The following is an 11,592-nucleotide window of genomic DNA, read 5'->3' on the forward strand; positions in this document are numbered from 1 at the left end:
GACTCGTACTTTCGCATTTCTCGCATACTTGTTGGCCAGTTCTTGGCCTTTTTCTGGTTTGGATGACGTAGTAATGCGGTACCACACCGAAACAGTCAATTAAACCTGCTTGCGATTAATATTTTAGAGGATAACGCCGGTTATGTCTCGGTTAGGTCTGGGATTTGCCCTCATCTGGCTCGTACTTTCGCATTTTTCGCACACTTGTTGGCCAGATCCTGGGCCCTTTCTGGTTTGGATCACGAAGTAATGTGGTACCACACTGAAACAGTCAATAAAAGCTGGTTCCTATTAGTATTTTAGCAATAAAAGCTGTTTCCGATTAGTATTTTAGAGGATAACGCTGGATATGTGTGGGTTAGTTCTGGTATTTGCAATCATCTGGCTCGTCCTTTCGCATTTTTCTCATACTTGTTGGACAGAGCCTGGCCTTTTTCTGGTTTGGATCACGTAGTAATGCGGTACCACACCGAAACTATCAATTAAGCCTGGTTGCGATTGATATTTTAGAGGATAACGCCGGTTATGTCTCGGTTAGGTCTCGGATTTGCCCTCATCTGGCTTGAACTTTCGCGTTTTACGCATACTTGTTGGCCAGATCCTGGGCTTTTTCTGGTTTGGATCACGTAGTAATGTAGTACCACACTGAAACAGTCAATAAAAGCTGGTTCCGATTAGTATTTTAGAGGATAACGCTGGTTATGTCTGTGTTAGATCTGGTATTTGCAATGATCTTGCTCATACTTTCGCATTTTTCGCATACTTGGCCAGATCCTGGGTTTTTTCTGGTTTGGATCCCGTAGTAATGCGGTTCCGCAACGAAACAGTCGATTAAACCTGGTTGCGATTAATATTTTAGAGGATAACGCAAGCTATGTCTCGGTTAGGTCTGGGATTTGCCCTCATCTGGCTCGAACTTTCGCATTTTTCTCATACTTGTTGGACAGAGCCTGGCCTTTTTCTGGTTTGGATCACGTAGTAATGCGGTACCACACCGAAACTATCAATTAAGCCTGGTTGCGATTGATATTTTAGATGATAACGTCGGTTATGTCTCGTTCAGGTCTGGGAATTGCTCCCATCTGGCTCGTACTTTCGCATTTTTCGCATACTTGTTGGCCAGTTCTTGGCCTTTTTTGGTTTGGATCACGTAGTAATGCGGTATCACACCGAAACAGTCAACAGAAGGTGGTTCCGATTACTATTTTAGCGGATAACGCCGGTTATGTCTGTGTTAGATCTGGTATTTGCAATCATCTTGCTCATACTTTCGCATTTTTCGCATACATGGCCAGATCCTGCGTTTTTTCTGGTTTGGATTCCGTAGTAATGTGGTTCCTCACCGAAACAGTCAATAAAAGCTGGTTCCTATTAGTATTTTAGAGGATAACGCTGGTAATGTCTGGGTTAGTTCTTGTATTTGCAATCATCTGGTACATACTTTCGCGTTTTTCGCATAGTTGTTGGTAAGATCCAGCGTTTTTCCTGGATTGGATCCCGTACTAATGTGGTTCCACGCTGAAACATTCAATTAGTCCTGGTTGCGATTAATATTTTAGAGGATAACGCCGGTTATGTCTCGGTTAGGTCTGGGATTTGCAATCATCTGGTTCGTACTTTCGCATTTTTCGCATACTTGTTGGCCAGATCCTGGCCTTTTTCTGGTCTGGATCACGTAGTAATGCGGTACCACACCGAAACAGTCAATTAAGCGTGGTTGAGATTACTATTTTAGAGGATAACGCCGGTTATGTATCGGTTAGGTCTGGGACTTATCTGGCTCGTACTTTCGCATTTTGCGCATACTTGTTGGACAGTTCTTGGCCTTTTTCAGGCTGGGACCAGGTAGTAATGTGGTGCTACACTGAGACAGTCAATTAAACCTGGTTCCGTTTAATATTTTAGAGGACAACGCCGGTTATGTCTGTGTTAGATCTGGTATTTGCAATCATCTTGCTCATACTTTCGCATTTTTCGCATACTTGGCCAGATCCTGCGTTCTTTCTGGTTTGGATCACGTAGTGATGCGGTACCACACCGAAACTGTCAATTAAACCTGGTTGCGATTAATATTATAGAGGATAACGCCGGTAATGTCTCGGTTAGGTCTGGGAATTGCCCTCATCTGGTCCGTACTTTCGCATTTTTCGCATACTTGTTGGCCAGATCCTGGGATTTTTCTGGTTTGGATCCCGTCGTAATGTGGTACCACACTGAAACAGTCAATAAAAGCTGGTTCCGATTAGTGTTTAAGAGGATAACGCTGGTTATGTCTCTATTAGTCCTGGTATTTGCCCTCATCTGGCACGTACTTTCGCATTTTTCGCATACTTTTTGGCCAGATCCTGGCCTTTTTCTGGCTTGGAACACGTAGTAATGTGGTACCACACCGAAGCAGTCAATTAAACCTGTTTGCGATAAATATTTTAGAGGATATCGCCGGTTATGTCTGGGTTAGGTCTGGCATTTGCCCTCATCTGGCTCATACTTACGCGTTTTTCGCATACTTGTTGGACATATCCTGGGTTTCATCTGGTTTGGATAACGTACTAATGTGGTACCACACTGAAACAGTCAATAAAAGCTGGTTCCGATTAATAGTATGCAGGATAACGCTGGTTACGTTTGGGATAGTTCTGGTATTTGCAATCACCAGGCACATACTTTTGCATTTTTCGCATACTTGTTGGCCAGATCCTGGGATATTTCTGGTTTGGATCACGTAGTTATGCGGTACCACACCGAAACAGTCAACTAAACCTCGTTGCGATTAATATTTTAGAGGATAACGCTGGTTACGTCTCGGTTAGGTCTGGTGTTTGCCCTCATCTGTCTCGTACTTTCGCATTTTTCGCATACTTGTTGGCCAGATCCTGGCCTTTTTCTGCTTTGGATCACGTAGTAATGTGGTACCACACTGAAACAGTCAATAAAAGCTGGTTCCGATTAGTATTTTAGCGGATAACGCTGGTTATGTCTGGGTTAGTTCCGGTATTTGCCCTCATCTGGCTCACGCTTTCGCATTTTTCGCTTACTTGTTGGCCAGATGCTGGGTTTTTACTGGTTTGGATCCCGTAATAATAAGGTTCCACACCGAAGCAGTCAATTAAACCTGGTTTCGATTAATATTTTAGAGGATAACGCTGGCTATGTCTCGGTTAGGTCTTCGATTTGCCCTCATCTGGCTCGTACTTTCGCATTTTTAGCTAACTTGTTGGCCAGATCCTGGCCTTTTTCTGGTTAGGATCACGTAGTAATGCGGTACCACACCGAAACAGTCAATTAAACCTGGTTGCGACTAATATTTTAGAGGATAACGCCGGTTATGTCTCGTTTAGGTCTGCGATTTGCCCTCATCTGGCTCGTACTTTCGCATTTTTCGCTTACTTGATGGCCAGATCCTGGCCTTTTTATGGCTTGGACCAAGTAGTAATGTGGGACCACACTCAAACAGTCAATTAAACCTGGTTGCGATTAATATTTTAGAGGATAACGCCGGTTATTTCTCGGTTAGGTCTAGGATTTGCCCTCATCAGTCTCGTACTTTCGCATTTTTCGCTTACTTGATGGCCAGATCCTGGCCTCCTTCTGGCTTGGACCAAGTAGTAATGTGGGACCACACTCAAACAGTCAATTAAACCTGGTTGCGATTAATATTTTAGAGGATAACGCCGGTTATGTCTGGGTTAGTTCCGGTATTTGCATTCATCTGGCCCATACTTTCGCGTTTTTCGCATGCTAGTTGGGCAGATCCTGCGTTTTATCTGGTTTGGACCCCGTAGTAATGTGGTTCCACACCGAAGCAGACAATTAAACCTGTTTGCGATTAATGTTTTAGAGGATAACGCCGGTTATGTCTGGGTTAGGTCTGGTATTCGCCCTCATCTGGCTCGTACTTTCGCATTTTTCGCAGATCCTGGCCTTTTTCTGGTTTGGACCACGAAGTAATGTGGTACCACACTGAAACAGTCAATGTGGCCTTGTTGCGATTAATATTTTAGAGGATAACGCTGGTTATGTCTGTGTTGGGTCTGGTATTTGCCCTCATCTGGCTCGTGCTTTGGCATTTTTCGCATACTTCTAGGCCAGATGCTGGCCTTTTTCGGGCTTGGACCACGTAGTAAAGTGGTACCACACTGTCAATAAAAGCTGGTTCCGATTAGTATTTTAGAGGATAACGCTGGTTATGTCTGGGTTAGTTCTGGTATTTGCAATCATCTGGCTCATACTTTCTCGTTTTTCGCATACTGGTTGGGCAGATCCTGGGGTTTTTCTGGTTTGGATCACGTAGTAATGCAGTACCACACCGAAACAGTCTATTAAAGCTGGTTGCGATTAATATTATAGAGGATAACGCCGGTTATGTCTCGGTTAGGTCTGGGATTTGCCCACATCTGGCTCGTTCTTTCTCGTTTTTCGCATACTTGTTGGGCAGATCCTGGGTTTTTTCTGGTTTGGATCACGTAGTAATGCGGTACCACACCGAAACAGTCTATTAAAGCTGGTTGCGATTAATATTATAGAGGATAACGCCGGTTATGTCTCGGTTAGGTCTGGGATTTGCCCACATCTGGCTCGTACTTTCGCATTTCTCGCATACTTGTCGGCCAGACCCTGGCCTTTTTCTGGTTTGGATCACGTAGTAATGTGGTACCACACTGAAACAGTCAATAAAAGCTGGTTCCGATTAGTATTTTAGCAATAAAAGCTGTTTCCGATTAGTATTTTAGAGGATAACGCTGGATATGTGTGGGTTAGTTCTGGTATTTGCAATCATCTGGCTCGTCCTTTCGCATTTTTCTCATACTTGTTGGACAGAGCCTGGCCTTTTTCTGGTTTGGATCACGTAGTAATGCGGTACCACACCGAAACTATCAATTAAGCCTGGTTGCGATTGATATTTTAGAGGATAACGCCGGTTATGTCTCGGTTAGGTCTCGGATTTGCCCTCATCTGGCTTGAACTTTCGCGTTTTACGCATACTTGTTGGCCAGATCCTGGGCTTTTTCTGGTTTGGATCACGTAGTAATGTAGTACCACACTGAAACAGTCAATAAAAGCTGGTTCCGATTAGTATTTTAGAGGATAACGCTGGTTATGTCTGTGTTAGATCTGGTATTTGCAATGATCTTGCTCATACTTTCGCATTTTTCGCATACTTGGCCAGATCCTGGGTTTTTTCTGGTTTGGATCCCGTAGTAATGCGGTTCCGCAACGAAACAGTCGATTAAACCTGGTTGCGATTAATATTTTAGAGGATAACGCAAGCTATGTCTCGGTTAGGTCTGGGATTTGCCCTCATCTGGCTCGAACTTTCGCATTTTTCTCATACTTGTTGGACAGAGCCTGGCCTTTTTCTGGTTTGGATCACGTAGTAATGCGGTACCACACCGAAACTATCAATTAAGCCTGGTTGCGATTGATATTTTAGATGATAACGTCGGTTATGTCTCGTTCAGGTCTGGGAATTGCTCCCATCTGGCTCGTACTTTCGCATTTTTCGCATACTTGTTGGCCAGTTCTTGGCCTTTTTTGGTTTGGATCACGTAGTAATGCGGTATCACACCGAAACAGTCAACAGAAGGTGGTTCCGATTACTATTTTAGCGGATAACGCCGGTTATGTCTGTGTTAGATCTGGTATTTGCAATCATCTTGCTCATACTTTCGCATTTTTCGCATACATGGCCAGATCCTGCGTTTTTTCTGGTTTGGATTCCGTAGTAATGTGGTTCCTCACCGAAACAGTCAATAAAAGCTGGTTCCTATTAGTATTTTAGAGGATAACGCTGGTAATGTCTGGGTTAGTTCTTGTATTTGCAATCATCTGGTACATACTTTCGCGTTTTTCGCATAGTTGTTGGTAAGATCCAGCGTTTTTCCTGGATTGGATCCCGTACTAATGTGGTTCCACGCTGAAACATTCAATTAGTCCTGGTTGCGATTAATATTTTAGAGGATAACGCCGGTTATGTCTCGGTTAGGTCTGGGATTTGCAATCATCTGGTTCGTACTTTCGCATTTTTCGCATACTTGTTGGCCAGATCCTGGCCTTTTTCTGGTCTGGATCACGTAGTAATGCGGTACCACACCGAAACAGTCAATTAAGCGTGGTTGAGATTACTATTTTAGAGGATAACGCCGGTTATGTATCGGTTAGGTCTGGGACTTATCTGGCTCGTACTTTCGCATTTTGCGCATACTTGTTGGACAGTTCTTGGCCTTTTTCAGGCTGGGACCAGGTAGTAATGTGGTGCTACACTGAGACAGTCAATTAAACCTGGTTCCGTTTAATATTTTAGAGGACAACGCCGGTTATGTCTGTGTTAGATCTGGTATTTGCAATCATCTTGCTCATACTTTCGCATTTTTCGCATACTTGGCCAGATCCTGCGTTCTTTCTGGTTTGGATCACGTAGTGATGCGGTACCACACCGAAACTGTCAATTAAACCTGGTTGCGATTAATATTATAGAGGATAACGCCGGTAATGTCTCGGTTAGGTCTGGGAATTGCCCTCATCTGGTCCGTACTTTCGCATTTTTCGCATACTTGTTGGCCAGATCCTGGGATTTTTCTGGTTTGGATCCCGTCGTAATGTGGTACCACACTGAAACAGTCAATAAAAGCTGGTTCCGATTAGTGTTTAAGAGGATAACGCTGGTTATGTCTCTATTAGTCCTGGTATTTGCCCTCATCTGGCACGTACTTTCGCATTTTTCGCATACTTTTTGGCCAGATCCTGGCCTTTTTCTGGCTTGGAACACGTAGTAATGTGGTACCACACCGAAGCAGTCAATTAAACCTGTTTGCGATAAATATTTTAGAGGATATCGCCGGTTATGTCTGGGTTAGGTCTGGCATTTGCCCTCATCTGGCTCATACTTACGCGTTTTTCGCATACTTGTTGGACATATCCTGGGTTTCATCTGGTTTGGATAACGTACTAATGTGGTACCACACTGAAACAGTCAATAAAAGCTGGTTCCGATTAATAGTATGCAGGATAACGCTGGTTACGTTTGGGATAGTTCTGGTATTTGCAATCACCAGGCACATACTTTTGCATTTTTCGCATACTTGTTGGCCAGATCCTGGGATATTTCTGGTTTGGATCACGTAGTTATGCGGTACCACACCGAAACAGTCAACTAAACCTCGTTGCGATTAATATTTTAGAGGATAACGCTGGTTACGTCTCGGTTAGGTCTGGTGTTTGCCCTCATCTGTCTCGTACTTTCGCATTTTTCGCATACTTGTTGGCCAGATCCTGGCCTTTTTCTGCTTTGGATCACGTAGTAATGTGGTACCACACTGAAACAGTCAATAAAAGCTGGTTCCGATTAGTATTTTAGCGGATAACGCTGGTTATGTCTGGGTTAGTTCCGGTATTTGCCCTCATCTGGCTCACGCTTTCGCATTTTTCGCTTACTTGTTGGCCAGATGCTGGGTTTTTACTGGTTTGGATCCCGTAATAATAAGGTTCCACACCGAAGCAGTCAATTAAACCTGGTTTCGATTAATATTTTAGAGGATAACGCTGGCTATGTCTCGGTTAGGTCTTCGATTTGCCCTCATCTGGCTCGTACTTTCGCATTTTTAGCTAACTTGTTGGCCAGATCCTGGCCTTTTTCTGGTTAGGATCACGTAGTAATGCGGTACCACACCGAAACAGTCAATTAAACCTGGTTGCGACTAATATTTTAGAGGATAACGCCGGTTATGTCTCGTTTAGGTCTGCGATTTGCCCTCATCTGGCTCGTACTTTCGCATTTTTCGCTTACTTGATGGCCAGATCCTGGCCTTTTTATGGCTTGGACCAAGTAGTAATGTGGGACCACACTCAAACAGTCAATTAAACCTGGTTGCGATTAATATTTTAGAGGATAACGCCGGTTATTTCTCGGTTAGGTCTAGGATTTGCCCTCATCAGTCTCGTACTTTCGCATTTTTCGCTTACTTGATGGCCAGATCCTGGCCTCCTTCTGGCTTGGACCAAGTAGTAATGTGGGACCACACTCAAACAGTCAATTAAACCTGGTTGCGATTAATATTTTAGAGGATAACGCCGGTTATGTCTGGGTTAGTTCCGGTATTTGCATTCATCTGGCCCATACTTTCGCGTTTTTCGCATGCTAGTTGGGCAGATCCTGCGTTTTATCTGGTTTGGACCCCGTAGTAATGTGGTTCCACACCGAAGCAGACAATTAAACCTGTTTGCGATTAATGTTTTAGAGGATAACGCCGGTTATGTCTGGGTTAGGTCTGGTATTCGCCCTCATCTGGCTCGTACTTTCGCATTTTTCGCAGATCCTGGCCTTTTTCTGGTTTGGACCACGAAGTAATGTGGTACCACACTGAAACAGTCAATGTGGCCTTGTTGCGATTAATATTTTAGAGGATAACGCTGGTTATGTCTGTGTTGGGTCTGGTATTTGCCCTCATCTGGCTCGTGCTTTGGCATTTTTCGCATACTTCTAGGCCAGATGCTGGCCTTTTTCGGGCTTGGACCACGTAGTAAAGTGGTACCACACTGTCAATAAAAGCTGGTTCCGATTAGTATTTTAGAGGATAACGCTGGTTATGTCTGGGTTAGTTCTGGTATTTGCAATCATCTGGCTCATACTTTCTCGTTTTTCGCATACTGGTTGGGCAGATCCTGGGGTTTTTCTGGTTTGGATCACGTAGTAATGCAGTACCACACCGAAACAGTCTATTAAAGCTGGTTGCGATTAATATTATAGAGGATAACGCCGGTTATGTCTCGGTTAGGTCTGGGATTTGCCCACATCTGGCTCGTTCTTTCTCGTTTTTCGCATACTTGTTGGGCAGATCCTGGGTTTTTTCTGGTTTGGATCACGTAGTAATGCGGTACCACACCGAAACAGTCTATTAAAGCTGGTTGCGATTAATATTATAGAGGATAACGCCGGTTATGTCTCGGTTAGGTCTGGGATTTGCCCACATCTGGCTCGTACTTTCGCATTTCTCGCATACTTGTCGGCCAGACCCTGGCCTTTTTCTGGTTTGGATCACGTAGTAATGTGGTACCACACTGAAACAGTCAATAAAAGCTGGTTCCGATTAGTATTTTAGAGGATAACACCGGTTATGTCTCGGCTAGGTCTGGGATTTGCCCTCATCTGGCTCGTACATTCGTATTTTTCGCATACTTGTTGGCCAGATCCTGGGCTTTTTCTGATTTGGATCACGTAGTAATGTGGTACCACACTGAAACAGTCAATAAAAGCTGGTTCCGATTAGTATTTTAGCGGATAACGCTGGTTATGTCTGGGTTAGTTCCAGTATTTGCAATTATCTGGCTCATGCTTTCGCGTTTTTCGCATACTTGTTGGCCAGATCCTGGGTTTTTCTGGTTTGGATCCCGTACTAATGTGGTTCCACACCGAAACAGTCAATTAAACCTGGTTGCGATTAATATTTAAGATGATAACGCCGGTTATGTCTGGGTTAGGTTTGGTATTTGCCCTCATCTAGCTCGTACTTTCGCATTTTTCGCATACTTTTTGGCCAGATCCTGGCCTTTTTCTGGTTTGAACCACGAAGTAATGTGGTACCACACTGAAACAGTCAATGTAGCCTTATTGCGATTAATACTTTAGAGGATAACGCCGGTAATGTCTGGGTTAGTTCTGGTATTTCCAACCATCTGGCTCATAGTTTCGCGTTTTTCGCATACTTGTTGGCTGGATCCTGGGTTTTTTCTGGTTTGGACACCCGTACTAATGTGGTTCCACACCGAAACAGTCAATTAAACCTGGTTGCGATTAATATTTTAGAGGATAACGCCGGTTATGTCTGGGTTAGGTCTGGTATTTGTCCTCATCTGGCTCGTACTTTCGCATTTTTCGCATACTTGTAGGCCAGATCATGGCCTTTTTCTGGTTTGGACCACGAAGTAATGTGGTACCACACTGAAACAGTCAATGTAGCCTTATTGCGATTAATATTTTAGAGGATAACGCCGGTAATGTCTGGGTTAGTTCTGGTATTTCCAACCATCTGGCCCGTACTTTCGCGTTTTTCGCATACTTGTTGGCTAGATCTTGGGTTTTTTGTGCATTGGAACCCGTCGTAATTTGGTTCCACACCGAAACAGTCAATTAAACCTGGTTTCGATTAATATTTTAGTGGATAACGCCGGTTATGTCTCGGTTAGGTCTGGTATTTGCCCTCATCTGGCTCGTGCTTTGGCATTTTTCGCATACTTGTTGGCCAGATGCTGGGTTTTTTCTGGTTTGGATCCCGTAATAATGACGTTCCACACCGAAACAGTCAATTAAAGCTGGTTCCGATTAGTATTTTAGAGGATAACGCTGGTTATGTCTCGGTTAGGTCTGATATTTGCCCTCATCTGGCTCGTGCTTTCGCATTTTTCGCATACTTGTTGCCAGATGCTGGGTTTTTTCTGGTTTGGATCCCGTAATAATGACGTTCCACACCGAAACAGTCAATTAAACCTGGTTTCGATTAATATTTTAGAGGATAACGCTGGTTATGTCTCGGTTAGGTCTGCGATTTGCCCTCATCTGGCTCGTACTTTCGCGTTTTTCGCATACTTGTTGGCCAGATCCTGGGTTTTTTCTGGTTTCGATCCCGTACTAATGTAGTTCCACACCGAAACTGTCAGTTAAACCTAGTTGCGATTAATATTTTAGAGGATAACGACGGTTCCGTCTGGGTTAGGTCTGGTATTTGCCCTCATCTGGCTCGTGCTTTGGCATTTTTCGCATACTTGATGGCCATATCCTGCGTTTTATATGGTTTCTATCCCGCAGTAATGTGGTTCCACACCGAAGCAGTCAATTAAACCTGATTGCGATTAATATTTTAGAGGATATCGCCGGTTATGTCTCCGTTAGGTCTGGGATTTGCCCTCATCTGGCTCATACTTTCGCATTTTTCGCATACTTGTTGGCCAGATCCTGGCCTTCTTCTGGCTTGGACCACGCAGTAATGTGGTATCACACTGAAACAGCCAATTAAACCTGGTTGCGAATAATATTTTAGAGGATAACGCCGGTTATGTCTCGGTTAGGTCTGGGATTTGCCCACATCTGGCTCGTACTTACGCATTTCTCGCATACTTGTTGGCCAGACCCTGGCCTTTTTCTGGTTTGGATCACGTAGTAATGTGGTACCACACTGAAACAGTCAATGTAGCCTTGTTGCGATTAATATTTTGGAGGATAACGCCGGTAATGTCTGGGTTAGTTCAGGTATTTCCAACCATCTGGCTCATACTTTCGCGTTTTTCGCATACTTGTTGGCTAGATCTTGGGTGTTTTGTGCATTGGAACCCGTCGTAATTTGGTTCCACACCGAAACAGTCAATTAAACCTGGTTCGATTAATATTTTAGAGGATAACGCCGGTTATGTTCCGGTTAGGTCCGGGGTTTGCCCTCATCTGGCTCGTATTTTGGTATTTTTCGCATACTTGTTGGCCAGATCCTGGGCTTTTTCTGATTTGGATCACGTAGTAATGTGGTACCACTCTGAAACAGTCAATAAAAGCTGGTTCCGATTAGTATTTTAGCGGATAACGCTGGTTATGTCTGGGTTAGTTCCGGT

Source organism: Colletes latitarsis, unplaced genomic scaffold, assembly GCF_051014445.1.
Source record: "Colletes latitarsis isolate SP2378_abdomen unplaced genomic scaffold, iyColLati1 scaffold0013, whole genome shotgun sequence".
NCBI classification, from domain to species: Eukaryota; Metazoa; Arthropoda; class Insecta; order Hymenoptera; family Colletidae; genus Colletes; species Colletes latitarsis.